Source organism: Dryobates pubescens, chromosome 11 (assembly GCF_014839835.1).
Source record: "Dryobates pubescens isolate bDryPub1 chromosome 11, bDryPub1.pri, whole genome shotgun sequence".
NCBI classification, from domain to species: domain Eukaryota; kingdom Metazoa; phylum Chordata; class Aves; order Piciformes; family Picidae; genus Dryobates; species Dryobates pubescens.
This window is the reverse complement of record NC_071622.1, coordinates 18,612,351-18,626,664: the sequence shown is the minus strand read 5'-3', so window position 1 is coordinate 18,626,664 and position 14,314 is coordinate 18,612,351. Positions and strand designations below refer to the sequence as shown.

The 14,314-nt window shown below is 41.7% G+C and overlaps 1 protein-coding gene across 6 annotated transcripts in view; it reads left to right on the top strand.

Moving 5' to 3' along the window:
* LMO4 (LIM domain only 4) overlaps nt 1-14,314 on the top strand; it is a 112,484-nt gene that overhangs the window by 17,015 nt on the left and 81,155 nt on the right. Inside the window, exon 1 of one of the 6 annotated variants that reach the window (XM_054165432.1) lies at nt 9,071-9,170. The exons of the other annotated variants lie outside the window; for them this stretch is intronic. The gene's annotated coding sequence lies outside the window, so the exon portion shown is untranslated. Of the gene's footprint in view, nt 1-9,070; nt 9,171-14,314 lie in introns of those variants that run through there. 6 annotated transcript variants of the gene reach the window in all.

The window sequence follows — 14,314 nt, the reverse complement described above, 5'->3', positions numbered from 1 at the left end:
CTTGATCTTCAGGATGTGTGTGCGTAGCTAAAGGAGCCTTGTTTGGCTATCTTACTATCTTTTCTTTTTGATTTGAATTGTCAAACATTTAAATGCTATGTTTTGGAAGAGTACACCCCAAGAATGATTTATGGAAAGATAGGTTATTTTAAAAAAAAAAAAAAAAAAGGAAGAAAGAAAGAAATCAACCCAGTAATTAGCTCTGAATTCATTAACTGTGCAGTGGCAGTGAGAGGTTGTGTAAGCCATCTACTGTAATTCACGGTATGCAGTTAAAACAAAATGTCACTGGGGCTTGATTTCTCTGCTCGCTCTGTGGTACTCACTGCAGATACCCAGACTGCAGGCAAACACTTACAGAAAGGTATCATTTCCAAGTAATGCCAACAATAAATGTGATGGTGTCAGTGCTGCTGCTCCCAGCCATTGTAGGGAGCTGGTGGGAAACTCATCCAAACTGTGTGTTTATGCCTATCTACTGCAAGGCTGCAGGGAAAGGAGAGCATCATGTTCCATGCCCTTCATGCTCTCGGTGGCTGGCACAGGGAGGACTCACCTCTGATAAACCACAGTGATGGGAAGAGCTTGTCAGTGGCATAAATATCATCTGTAAACAATTAAGCAGCTACTGCTCATTCAAGGCAGTTTTGAGAAGCAAAGGAAGTCTGCAATCAGTTATATCTCCAATTACCATAAAAATATATTAGCCATTCATTCATTTATTAATGATTCATCAGTTAACCACACATAATGAGCAAATAATTAGCAATGCTGTACGGTTGCCAAAATTGAAGAAGTGTTGGCATTTTAAAGATGAAAGGTTGCATTTATGTAAAAAGTCGGGTGGTGATAAAGTTAATACAGAAGATAATTATAAAAGTGGCTGTCCTATTTTAGAAGCTGAGGTCCCACAAAACTTGCCTAATTGAACTGAAATTAATATTCTTGAAAAGCACACACGTTACTGCATACTAGCTGCTGCATTTACTCAGAGATCTCCCTTCAGTAAGGTACGTTGCACAATACAAGTTAATAAAATGCCAGACAGCAAGACTGTGTTCTTTGTTTGCTCGGTTCAGGGCCTTGTGGAAAACAATAAATTGCATTCATGTCAGCCGAGGCCCATCCCTTTGCTAATTACCGTTTGGTGCTGAAATGACTTCTGTGAAATTGGGAGCATGAAGAAACACACAGCCGTACAAGGGAGGCTTTTCAGACTACGGCAGTAAATGTGAGATAGGCCTTAGGCGCACAGATGTTAAAACAGTGAATTCCCCCACAGATTACACTAATGGAAACCCTGTCAGGGTAAGTCAAATCTGGGGTCTGTGGTCAAAATCTAATTAATGTTCCTGTACTTAAAAAGAATATGAATGCCTGGAGGTGATGAAGAATGTATAAGAAACTCGCTTGTTTGTAAAATTGCTTGTGTGGATGGCAAGCGTTGCTGAGCCCTTCCTTATGAGGTAACACCTGCTGGAGGAGCTGCTTACACCACTTGGTGCGGTGCTGTGGGCGCCGGGCTTGACCCCTCTGCACAAAACCGTCTGTTTGTGCCTGGGCTGCCTCCCCAGTGAACAGTCACTGCTGTCGTTAAACGCTCCCTCTTTGTCTGCCCTGACCAGGCTGTGTCAGCATCCCTGTTCAGGAAGTACTTGCAGCTGAAGACCTAAGAAAGGGCCAGCTCCTCAGTGTGAAAACAAAGACTTGCCCATCTAGGTTGAGCTTGAGGACACTGCCAGGGCTCTTAGAGCACTTTCACAGCTGCACTGTGCGTGGCCTGTGCAAAACAGAGGAAATTAATTTATAATGCAACAAGCTCTTCATTTTCACAAGCATTCCTCTAAATACTTAAAATAACACTCAGAGTGGGACAGACCTTAAATTTTGAATAAATGAAACTCTAATCCAGTGTGTTGCTGAAACAAGCTTGTTATTAAAGAAATAAATTTGAAACAGCAAGTGGCTTGAGAATTTTGGATTTAATTATTTAAATCTACTTAAGATAACTATGTTTGAGTTTCCTGTTGAGAGCGTGTTTTCCAGGAAAAGGTATCCCACCCCAGTGCCTTGGAAATATTAACTTTCTTGTGCAACAGTGTATTAAGGAGTAGAGACAAATAATTATTATTAAGGCAAGGTATTTTATGACAACTTGGTGATATTTCCAGGATGCATCCTGTCAGGAAAGCTGCACAGAGCTGTTTGGGTCTTTGGAGAGACCACCCTGTCCCTGGCTAAATGGCACATGTAATGCTCCAAATGCTCTGGGAGTAATGTTACAGAATGAGCCACAACCAAAAGTACCTGAACCAGCAATTGTAAGCTGATCAAAGTATTGGATGTTATTCAATAGATAACTATTGAGAATTGGACTTTGTTGAATGCTGATTGCTATGCTTTAGTTAAAGTCTACTATTTCTTCTTTAGGATGTAAAAATGTCTCCTAATGGGGCAGAGATCAAGGAGGCAATAAATACATCTTTTCTTTTGTAAGGCTATAACAGGCACTTCCTTGATCCTGGGTCTGTGTTTAGGGTAAGAATCAGACAAACGTATTCAAGATGACCCTGATTTGCACAAAATCCAGAAGAGGGGCAAGAACTGGGGAGATGTTCCTTGTCCACAGTCATGACCTAGGTATGGGGGGAAGTCAACTTTCCTCAGAGCTAGGACTGAGCAGGAGAGAAAACTCCAGTTCTGAGTCATGTTTCCTTCCGCTGGGCTTGTGCTGGGACAGAGGGACGTGGCTGTGCTGCATGCCAGCTCAGCCTTGCTGCTTGGCTTGGATCCTGCAGGGCAAGAACACTGTATGTATGCTGTGAAGAACAAGGAAGGTATTTTTGTGCTTGAATATCTTTGCAATAATAATTTATATCTTCAAGGCAGGGTGCCCACCTTAACTGTTTTGTTCCAATAGGTTCTCTCTGTGTTGTCTGTGTTTGAAATACAGCTCTTTCAGAGTGCGTACATGCTGGTTTGGGGGCCAGACTCTGTTGCTGAATATTGCCAGCATTCACTCTGTCAGTCATGTTGGCCACCGTAGGTCAAGTGCCACCCTCTCTCCCAGGAATGAAGCTTTTCATCTTTCCTGACTCTACTGAGGTTGTATTAATGTGACTGAATTTGTCCTTTTTGTCATGCATAAGGGTGAGAATTTAGGGAGGGTTCAGCTTTCTAGCCAAAGTTTGTGGGGACAAAAAAAAGGCAAATACAGACTTTTCAATTAATCTAGTTAAATGGTTCAATTGCTGCTCACAGGTCTAATGGTCAAGTCAATTGTGTCATCATCTGAAACCAACAGCACCAACAGACTCTAGAGCTGGTGCTCATTTCAGCACTGGGGTCCCTAAAATGCACCCAAAACCCCAAAGATTTGCCTGGTTGTCCTTGTTCAAACATGCTCACTCATGTACTTTATTAGCAATATCTGGCAATCAGGATTTTATTTTCAAGAAAGGATAGCTTTACAAATACTTTTTTCTTCAGAAATTATGTCTATATTTGTGTATTGCATGAGGCAGATCTTGGTTTAATGCTTAGTTCTTGCTTAAGAGGTATCTTTCAGTCTAGTGAAAGGGGTTGGTTAGTGTCCCCTGGCTGAACCATTTTTTCCCCTTCTGTTGCTGTGACCCATTGATTTAATTAAGGTCTAATAAAGTAAGGGCTGAAAGATTGTTAAAAATATTTTTTTTCTTTCTTTTTTTTTTTTTTTCCCACGGATCTGACCTACGCTGGTCTGTCAGTGCATGTTTGCCCTCTTTAATATGTAAGCACACTGATACAGAGGTTGTCTTCCTTAGAGCCAGCTGTTTTCTTCCCTCAGCGGTAGATCAGATTTAATTTTGGTTTTAACCAAAACAAGTGCTTTGCTGTAGACCTTTTATGTGAGTGAAAATAAGCAATGAAAAAAATAACCAAAGCAAGTCACACTAGCAAGAAGAAAGACCTTAAAAAGGTGAGTGATGACCCTTTCTCTTTTTCCTTTCCCATTCTCCTCTTGCTAGCAGGGAAATAGGAAGAGAAATGAAAACTCTGGGTTTTCTTTGCAATTAAATAACTGGAAGTTTATGAAATATGGAGGGGTTTTCATTGAAAGTGGTTGCTGCTTTTCAGGTCTTGTGTCTTGCCTACATCAGTGTTAATGCTCAAAAAAGTATTCCCACTACTTGTTATAGTGCAAATCTCTCCTTTTCCTTCTCTCCCCACCAGCTCTGTAGCTTCCTACTCTAGGGTAAGAAGACCTTTTCTCAGCATGGTAATTTTGCCATTGAGCAGGCTCATCTGTAACTTCTAAAAGAGATAATACCATGACTATGCACACTGTCTACACTCTGCTACTGTGGTAGGAGAGGATTTCTGCTACTGAGGTTCCTGGTACTGTTGTGGCTGTGCCAGTACCATCATGATGATCTTCAGGAGAATAAAAAAGGGAAAAAAGCCCCAGCTCCAACTTCAAGGGATTGTCCTAATGCGCTGTTCATGGCTTGAAAGAACAGCATTGCTATCCACACTAGCATATCCACAATTTCTGGCTGTGAACCTTCTTAGATGGCTTTCATGCTCAGATTTCCTTTCCACAGGTTGTTAGCAGGAGAGATGCCTGAAGAGCTGCAGCAGGTTTCACTATGGCATAATGTGCACTAAGATAAAAATCTGGTTAGTAGTGGTGTGATCCCAGTGCTGGGGAGCACTGGCAATTAAACTTGGAAGACAATAAGCCACCTGGATTTTGGGACTCCTGGGATGTGGCATACCACTTGCTGAGGACCATCCCTGCCCAGGAAAGCACTACAACAGGTGTATCAGTCCTACTGTGCTCACTGGGATTTAGGCACCTGCTTAAAGTCAAGCGCTTGTTTAGAGAGTTTCCTGAATGAAAGCCTGACAATTGTACCCAGGAGTAACTTTGAAATTAGGTTTAATTTGCTCATCGTAATCAGCTGTCATAAGTCTGTGTAAAAAGGGTTTGGTTTTGAAAACATTAAAGACTTCCTAGGCCACTGGCTTTCCTGTAAGCGCCCTTCTCAGATGCCCAGCACCCTGCTTTCATACCAGATTGCACCATGGTCTGCAAAGCAAACTGCCCTGCCAGTCAGTAAAATTGTCCTACTGTGCCTCACCAGCCATATCCCATCTGAGACAATCTCTGCAGGCGACAATGGAGGAAAAGAAATTCCATGCTATATTTAGTGAGTGCAAAGAAAAGCTAGGGGACCAAAAGAGAGGGAGAGGAGATTTCTGTCCAAGTGTAAGAATCAACTGGACCTCCCACATAGCAGGCACCAAGTCCTTTTGTGTCATGGGAGGCAGAAAGCTTCAAGAGTTTTTCATTTTAGGATTTTTTTTTCTTCCCTTTATAACTCCTCCTTACAGCAGAGTTTGAGGGTAAACTTGAAAGTAAATCTAACGTTACACTTACAGCAACCAGTCTCAAAGGAAAAATGAAATCCAACAAACCCAAATTACTACTTAATTCTGTGTATGCCTGTTTACATGTGTCATCTGTTTAAGGCAATGTCGTAGTTTGGGCTGGGTGCCCTCTGCTACAGGGGTGTTTCCTGTGTCCAGAAGTCCATCCCAGTGGGTGGACTCAGGAAATTAGGTATTTCTACCATAATCCCTTGCACCACTATACATTTTGCGGTGGGGTCTGGCACTTCCTCTTTCCTTCCCTCTCCGAGACTTGGTAACTGGGGGAGAGATCTCCCGGCCATGGGCCTGATTGGGCCCAAGGCCACAGGGGGATGGGCAGTCTCAGGCCTGGCCAGCTGAGACTAGCCCAGCAGAGGGAGGGGGAAGAAGGAGCCCTGGGGGTTTTGGATGCACCCTCAGGTGGGGATGGGATCTTTCTTTGTCACTGCGCTTTGGGTTTTCTGTAACATTCACCGCTTTCTATTTAAACTTTCATCACTTTTGCAATCCGTTTGTCTGAGTCGTTATTTCTGCCTGTGGTGGGGAGGGGACCTGCCCCAACCCATTACAGGCAAGCAGGACTGTGTCCATGTAAGCGAGAGTTATTGTCCTTTTTTTTAACTCAAATACATGGTTAATTAGTCGATGGATGGTACCACTGTTGTGTAGCTCTTGGAAAAACTAAATTTGCAATCAAAACATTTTAAAGGCTTATTTTTTTGTAGGGTTCCAAGGTAATTAAGCTGAAGCACATGTACGTTGCCATATATAAATGTATTGGAGCAGTGGCAGCTGATGTAGTAGGTAAGGTCAGGTAGAAATCGGCCTTACATTTAGAGTCCTTTTTCCAGTACCTCACTCAAAACCTCCCTAAATCTAAATTAATCTCTCAGAAATATATGGAAAATTTGGTTTATGAGGGGGAAAAAAGGCCTTGCATTATTACCATAGTCTATTGGTCTTCCCTCAGCGTGACTCCATTAATTTTGCACTGCATGGTTGTTCAGCATTGCCATGACTGAAATTCAGAAGACTTTTGCTAGAATAAAGCATATCATGGGAATGTTGGGGTGCACCCATCAATGCAGGAGCAGAGCCTGCAGCCTCAGGGCCTGAGGGCAAATGTAGGGGAAGCCTTTGCCTGGCCTGCAAGAAGCAGCTTGGGAACAGCACAATGCTTAAAGCAGCTGGGAGCAAACCTGGCTCTGCTGCTGTGTCCTGCTGCAGGACTGCTGTGGCTTGCACCCCTCCCCCCAAAACCCTTGCTCTGGGCTGCAGCTTCCCTCTTAGCCTCTCAAAGCTGTTCCCTCCCTTGCAGTCTTGATTCTTCTCCTTCTTGCCAAGTACACTGACTCCAGCCTGATCTGAGAGTTAATTTTAACATATAACATCTTGGACTGAGCCAAGTTAGGATCTGGAGATAGGACACACTGCGGGAAGAGAGCAGTGAGGGGGGGGTGTAAAAGAGCATGAACGCTCAGCCTCATAATATGTGTAAGAGCTGATGCTCTCTGAGCAATCGAGTGCTTATTATTATTTCTCTTGGATAGGTCACCTGGGAGTGGAGGAATTTTTCATTTTAAATTAAAACCAAATCTTTTATGATGCTCATTTCTGAAAGGAAAAAAAAGCCCACAACAAAACCTTACCTCATCATGGAAGCAATTAGATGGAGGACACATTGAAAGGAGTGATTAGTTGTTAATTTTTGAGCTGTTGGACTCAACAGAAGGGGTTTTTGTCAAGGATTTTTTTAAATATTTTTTTTCAGAGTTGTCTTTTATATGCCTACAGTACAATGTTTCTTCTCATTCAATATCAATTCCTGTACGTCCACTACATGCTAGAGGCTGCTTGAGGTGGATGCAGTTGTCCCTATCAGAGCATGTGCCAAGTCAAAATGCCGGCAGCTGTATGAGCCATGGGATAATTGTTCCTATCTGCTTCTTCTCTTTTCCAAGTCCCAGTAAATGTTCTAGGGAGTAACTTCCCTCTTGCTTGATGTGACCTGAAAGTACAGCCCTCTGGTTTGCATTTCGGGTTCCAAGTCAGCCGTGTCAAGATTTGAACAAGAATCAAGGAGGATAATGGGTCAGATGTAATTAAGAGGTAAAACTACTGGTGGAATAGCTGTACATTTCGGTTTTCTTTCTTTCTGCCCATCAGATTACAAACCTCAGTCCCACCACCACTTTCAAAACCTAATCTGTAACTGCAAACCCTGTATAACTGCTCTATTGTATCAGATGGAAACCAACTAACCAGAGACCACAATACAAAAAAATAAGTGCATTGTGCTTCAGATTTTTCTGGGGCTGAAAACACAGAAAAAAATGCAGTCTTGTTTAAATATGGACAGGGTCCAGTAATGGAATGAGTAAGGAAACTTGAATGGATCAGAGTCAAAAAACACTCTGCTTAATTCTTGGGTTTTTTAATTCACCATTCAGCTTACATCAGTGTTAACATCTACTAAGAAATGCAGCCATTTACAATTTGCAGTTCAATGTGTTACTTTAATTAGTATGAAAATTAAAGGGCAACTATAGGCCAATGTGAATGATTATGGAAATACATGTGCATCACATGCAATGCTCTCATTTAATTAATCGTCTTGTAAACTATATCAAGCACTTTAAGTCAGTTGCTGAGCATAACAACTCTATTTTAAATAACCACTTAATACTTAACAGGATGTGGAGAAATCACTATAGCACACGACTGCTTCTCAAGTTTCAGCGTCTGAAGCTTTCTAAAGCTGACCCAAGTCAACCCAAAGAATATTTAACACCCCCTGCCTGAACACAAGAAACTCTGTGATGTACAGACATTCAACTACATTTTTTAAAAAGTGAGAAACATTTTGTAAAATAGTGACTTTAGAAAACTAATTGGCAGCAGCAGACTTGAGAGTGAAGGTGAAAGCTAGGGGGGACCTTTTACTACAGTAACTCTAGTCAAGGAAAATGAAAATAAAGGCATCTTTGTTTCTCACTCAAATTAGCTGATTAAGAAATAAAACATTTTAACGTGCTTTAAATGCAGCATTAATTATTTATATGAAAAAAATTAAAGCCAGGTTCCATGAATTACACTTTGTGTGTGTGAATTGAACATTACGGGAATAGTAATCCTTTTACATTCATGCCTTACTTCATTAAGCAAAATTAAATATTAAGGGCTCTATTCATTCAAAAAAAATTTCTTATGTATTCAGGTCACACCTTTTCTGTGGCCTTTCTTTTTTAAGAGTAGAGTTTACAGCGCTGATTTTTAAATATGATTCAGAAAAAGCAATGTAATTATACAGAATGAGCTCTAGTAAATGGATGTGTTTAGAAAAGGACAAAGATACAACGGTGGTGAAAGGGCCCAGAGTAAGTCATAGTATGGTCTCAAAGTTGGTATAATAACATTTAAAAATCAGTTATATTACTGGTAGAGAATCTCTGAACTCTAAAGCTTTTTTCCTGTAGACTGAGTAGTACATAATTCCTCCTCCTCATTAATTGTTTGTAGTGATGGGGCAGTGCTTTATTCGGGTGAACACAGAGCAGAGGTTATTTACTCAAGAATGTGTGTTCAGGGATGTACTTTTCTATTTTCTATACATACCCATTTTAGCAATGGTGTGTCCTGTGCTTGGCTCTGTGAGAAGAGAGTCCATCTGCTGAAGCTGCACTGATCTGGTCTGGCTGAACATTTGCTGGGATCATCAAAGTCACTTGTTGGCTCTTTGAATGCAGACCTGTGAGGTAAGGAGCTGGTGAATTGTTTTGCTAACACACATGAAAAGAAGTAAGAATAAGCTTCTTTCCTTGGATGTTTTGTTGGTTTTACTCACTGAAGAGATCATCTTTAACTCTCAAAATAATTAAAAGATTCACTTAACATTAAAATAACAACTTTAAAAGAAAGAGAGAGCAAAAAGAAAAATAGCAAAACAGCTCAGACAAGAAATTATGAAAAAGGGGTTACCCAGAAGCTTGCAATTGTCAACTGTCTGAATTTAAATAAACTTTTGGGAAACAAAATATTGGGAAATGGGATAAGGCATCAGATGGTTGAGTAAGATTGATGTACTTAATAGTTTAGTTAATATGGATCAACATCTGCCTTTAGTTACATCTGCACAACCCCCTGACTTTAGCAGAGTTGTACTTTTGGAATCAAGTTTGGACCCATGTTTTTAAATAGACCCTGGTACAGAGTATTTGCTGAGAGCCTGGTAAACCAGTCAGCTCTGGAGAGAATGGGTAATACAATATGTTATTGTTTCTTGTGTAATTTTTAGAATACATGAAAGATCAATATATATATAATTTATTTTTTTTATAATAGGGTGCTCCCTGTCTCTTTAAGCAACTGTCAGATGTAGGATGTCCTCGTGCCAAAATGCTATGGTCTGCTCCCTCTGTGCAATTGTTAATTAAATCCATCCCTTATTGTAGAGCCTGCCTAGTCTCTTACCCATTTTGCTTATCTGTGACACCAGATGATGCTCAGTAATTCATGGCCAACCTGCTCCTACCTTCAATAGGGCCTCCTGTGCACTGACCTTAACCAGCTTCACCTTTTCACTATTCCCAAGGAGAATGGAGCCCTGGAGGCAACAGTTTTATCAGCTTTTCCTGTTGACCAAATGATGGTTCAGTGATAAATAAATGGAGTGTGCTTGAGCTGGAGGCCTCCCACACACCATTGCTCCTTGTTTCTCTCCAGCTCCCACTGAGCAGTGTCAGGGAAAGGGGTGTCTGTTCTCAAAGGGCACTGCAGGCTGCACCACTGCTGGCAGGCAAGAACCACTTTTGTCTGCCCAGGTGAAGTTACTCTGCCAGTCACTATGTCAGCTAAAGACTTTCTCTGCTTGCTACTGAGCTATGCCACCTGCAAATCTCTTTACCCTACTGGTAAGGCTGATATACAGGAGCTGGTAGAAATATTTTCATAGCTGACAAACTGTTTCCCATGAACAATGTCAAAGATTTAAAAGCCACTTCTGCAAATAGGACTTTCTGGCAAATATAGACTAAGCAAATCTTTTATTATTACCATATGGCTAGAAATACTCCTAGAGTTCTCCTGGAAATGGGTACTGTACCAGCAGAAAGCAATATTCTTTTGGCCTGTGCATTGCCTCAGGGGTATTTACTATGGTAATAAGATCAGTAATTCATCTCCTAAAATCACTGGGAGTACAAATGCTTATTTAAGTAGATAGTATCTTGATTGCAACTGAGTCAGGAGAGCTCTTAAAGCTGCTATTTAGGCTGCAGATCTTCTGTTAAAGGCAAAGGGCTGGTGGATCTTGGTGAATACAAGAACACTGCTTCATAGCTACCTTACATTTCCAGTAATTCACAGTACATGCACAGCACATCCCTTGGCAAAATGGGTGTGTCAGGAAAAAATGCCTTTTTTAAAAATTATTATTTCCGTAGCAATGTAATGGAAAGAGATATGGCTCTCTCTCCACATCAAAATGGTTGATTAGAACAAAGGAGACAAGGAAAAAATCTATAGTCCAGCAGCACATGGAGCCATCCAAACCCTGTTGTTCTTGGGGATGCAGCACCCACACAGAGTCAGCCTTGGCCCAGAAAAATGAAAAGGGTGAAATCATAGAATCGTAGAATTGATTAGGATGAAAAAGACTTCTGACGTCATTGAGTCAAAGTGTAGTCCAGCCTGTGATCTGCTTTATCACAGAGTAGGCCAGTCAGAGAAGCATCCTGTTCATGAGACTCTTGCAGCCTCCCAGCTGCTAGTTTGCAAGCTCAGTGGGCTGCTTCTCTGGAATTCCTCAAGACAGAAGCTTCAGACTTGCTCAACTGTTTGTTTGTCTGTTTGTTTGTAATTGTTTTACAAAGCTGACTAGGAGATACCAAAGACATAGAACTGCAAGGACCTAGTTTCTAATCCCAAACTGCTGCAGGAAGTCTTCACAGAAAGGATAATGCATACTAGAAATACAGGTTTTACTCAAGGAAAGTCAGAGTCTGACCTCTGAGAATTCAAAATTGGTGCTGATAGCCCTGGGCTGGTGTTACAGGTTGAGGACTAATTGTCCCATCATAGAGAAAGTCCTCCGGAAGCACCATAGTACAAGGGGCCAGACTGTCCCCAGGGGTTGGACACAGGAAAGTGTGATCTTTGTTATTCCATCCATCCTACATCTCCCTATATAAGTGGAATTCACTGCCAATTCTCTCTCTTGCTCCCTCCTCTCTGCTCCCAGTGTGGTGGCTGTGACCTCTTTTGGTTTGTGGGGTTCTGCAGCCTTCTTGGCAAGCCAATTTCTTGCTGTGCCCTTTTGGCCTAGCGTGGGGTGGCAGTAAGGCCTGGGGGGTGCATTGAAGCCTGAAGGGCCTGTCCTGCTGGGGGGAAGGTGGGGGGAAGGTTGGGGAAGGTTTTGGCCTAGCAATGAGGCATGGTTGGGCTCATCTGGGAAGCTAGGCCTGAACTGATTGTGTTTGTGTATATATTTCTTTTTCCCTGAATACCTTTTGTATTTCTGTATATATTTGTAAATAGCATTCATATTTAACCTTCAATTCTGTGTGAGTGTTTTCACTTTATCACTTTACTCCCTTGGGGATACAATACTTTCTGTCCTTTTGCCCTGGGCAGCTAGTGGCTCAAAGGAGGACAAGTCTGAGGTGGTCCATAGTGTTTCACATTGGTGACGTGGCATTGAAGGTGAATCACAGAAAAACTGAGCTGGAAGTACCTAAACCAGATGTTCTGTAGTTTGCCAAGAAGCCCAAGTCCTTAATGAGGACATGTGACTGAAGCAGAAAGCATTAGCAGCTTTCCTGCAGAATGTTCTTCTGTACCTCAACTTCATCAATACTGTTCCTTCTTTGCACAGTTATTAAGCTCAGTATCACTGAGGCATGTGCAAATTTGATGAGAGAAATATTTGTTAGTGCTCTCTATATATTTCAGAAATTAAAACATTTTCAGCAGGCACAATTCTGCCTTGTGAGCCAGAATTTTCAGTCTATTTTTTTCTGCAGTCATGGAGCATAACAAACATTTGAAATAACTTTCACCACTTGATCACTGTTGTCAGACAGTATATGTGCAAATGGAACTAATAAATTTTGCTGAAGTTCTCTGGATTCCACCAGAATGTATGGAATTGTCTTTTGTTAGTTAACAGCGCTTAACAGTTATGTGGCAATTTCCATCCTCGGTGACAAGCTTATTAATCAATTCAACACCTCTGAAAGGAGCATTGCTCTGTATTCCTATTAGAGTGTGGAATTTAAAATGTACGGATGTACTCTGAAGTGTTGGTCAAATAGCTGAAGAAATCTGGGTCTCGAATTTGGGAGTTTGTGGTTTCTGTCTCATGATTAGGCCAGGCTCCTTTGACACACAGACCCCTTTATGTGTTTAATAGATCAGGCTCTGCTGTATTTAGAGCCACACATCAGTGTGGCCATATTCTAACACTGAAATGTGGCGATAACACAACTGTTTTTTATGATTGCTGCCTAGAGGACCTGAGATGGGGATACAGCACAGTGCTGCGATTTGCTCTTTGTAGCTGTCAAGACTCACAGGAACTGGAAGGTGTGTTTCCAGTGCACAGTAAATAGGACTGTGCTAAATGACCAATGCCTTTTTTCATGCTAATAGGTGTGACAGTGCCAGGTTAACAAAGAAGTCAATCCTGATTGTAGCAATGATAATTTTGTCCAGAGTGAAATCCATTGAGTTCCCGTACCTCTTTTCTGTGCCTGCTATTGTAGAATACTAATGGAACCACTGATCTGCTCTCCTTGTAGATGAGGAGGTGTCAGATGAGAGTGTTTTCTTATTGCTCCGTCCCAGGAAAAGCATAGATTCAGTTCAATAAGCTTGGGTTGGGAAATGAGCTTTGTTCACTGTTACTGGGTTGCAGAAGTGTGTACATTTAGCTTGTATCCAGGGCTATAGCAGTTGCTCTATCACCCAGTGATCCACTCCCCAGCAAAGAGTGATCAGGAAAAGAGGAGGAGACCTGCAGGTTGAAATGATAAACAGATTTAATGAAATAGCAAAACTAATACCAATATAAAGTATGCAAAGGTACACTTAGCCCAGTGAATGTGCAGTGGTCACAATAAATGGGAAGGCAGTCTTCAGGAGCAGGAAGAGAAGGATCAGGAGGAGGCCAAGCAGAAGGCACACTTGCCTGCTCATCCCATCCTCAGCAATCTTTCCCCTTTATAATGAGTGTAACATTCATGATCTGGTATACCCCTGTGAGCCAGCTCAGGTCAGCTGCCCTGGCTGACTTGAAACTGCTAATGGCCTGCAGCCCATGGCCTGTGATTCTGTCCCAGCAAAACCAGGATAAGAAACCACTAGCAACTGCATTGGAGAAGGCCTTCTATAAAAGGTAAAATGAAAGACAAACCATTTCACTTGGTGACTAGAGGCATATCAATAAAGATCACGTCCTGCATATATCAAATGATTGATAGTGAGTTTGAAAGCTTTTTCATTTCCCTGTTGGTGCCGTCCAACTGCAATAAAACACCCCACTACCCTTCTAGATAAACTTCCCTCATGCTACATATATGAAGAGCTGCAAAAATAAAATTCAAAAAAGAGGTACAGGGAGTTATTACTTTTATGTAGCTCAGTCCATTATTTTTGAGGTTGACTGTCTAAACTATAACAAGAGGGGAACTGTTAATCATCTCATTGCTTTACTCTGTTGGTAGCAGCCTCTGAGGCATTGTCAGCAGCCTGATGTAAATCAGCCTGATCAGGGGTAACAGTCCAAGACATGTCCTATGAGACAGGAGAGGAGCTTTTGGGATGCCTGGAGGGGAGATTTCAGATGAGAACAGCTACCTAAAATTTCACATCCATCTGGCAAGCTCAGGAGACATAGTCCCTG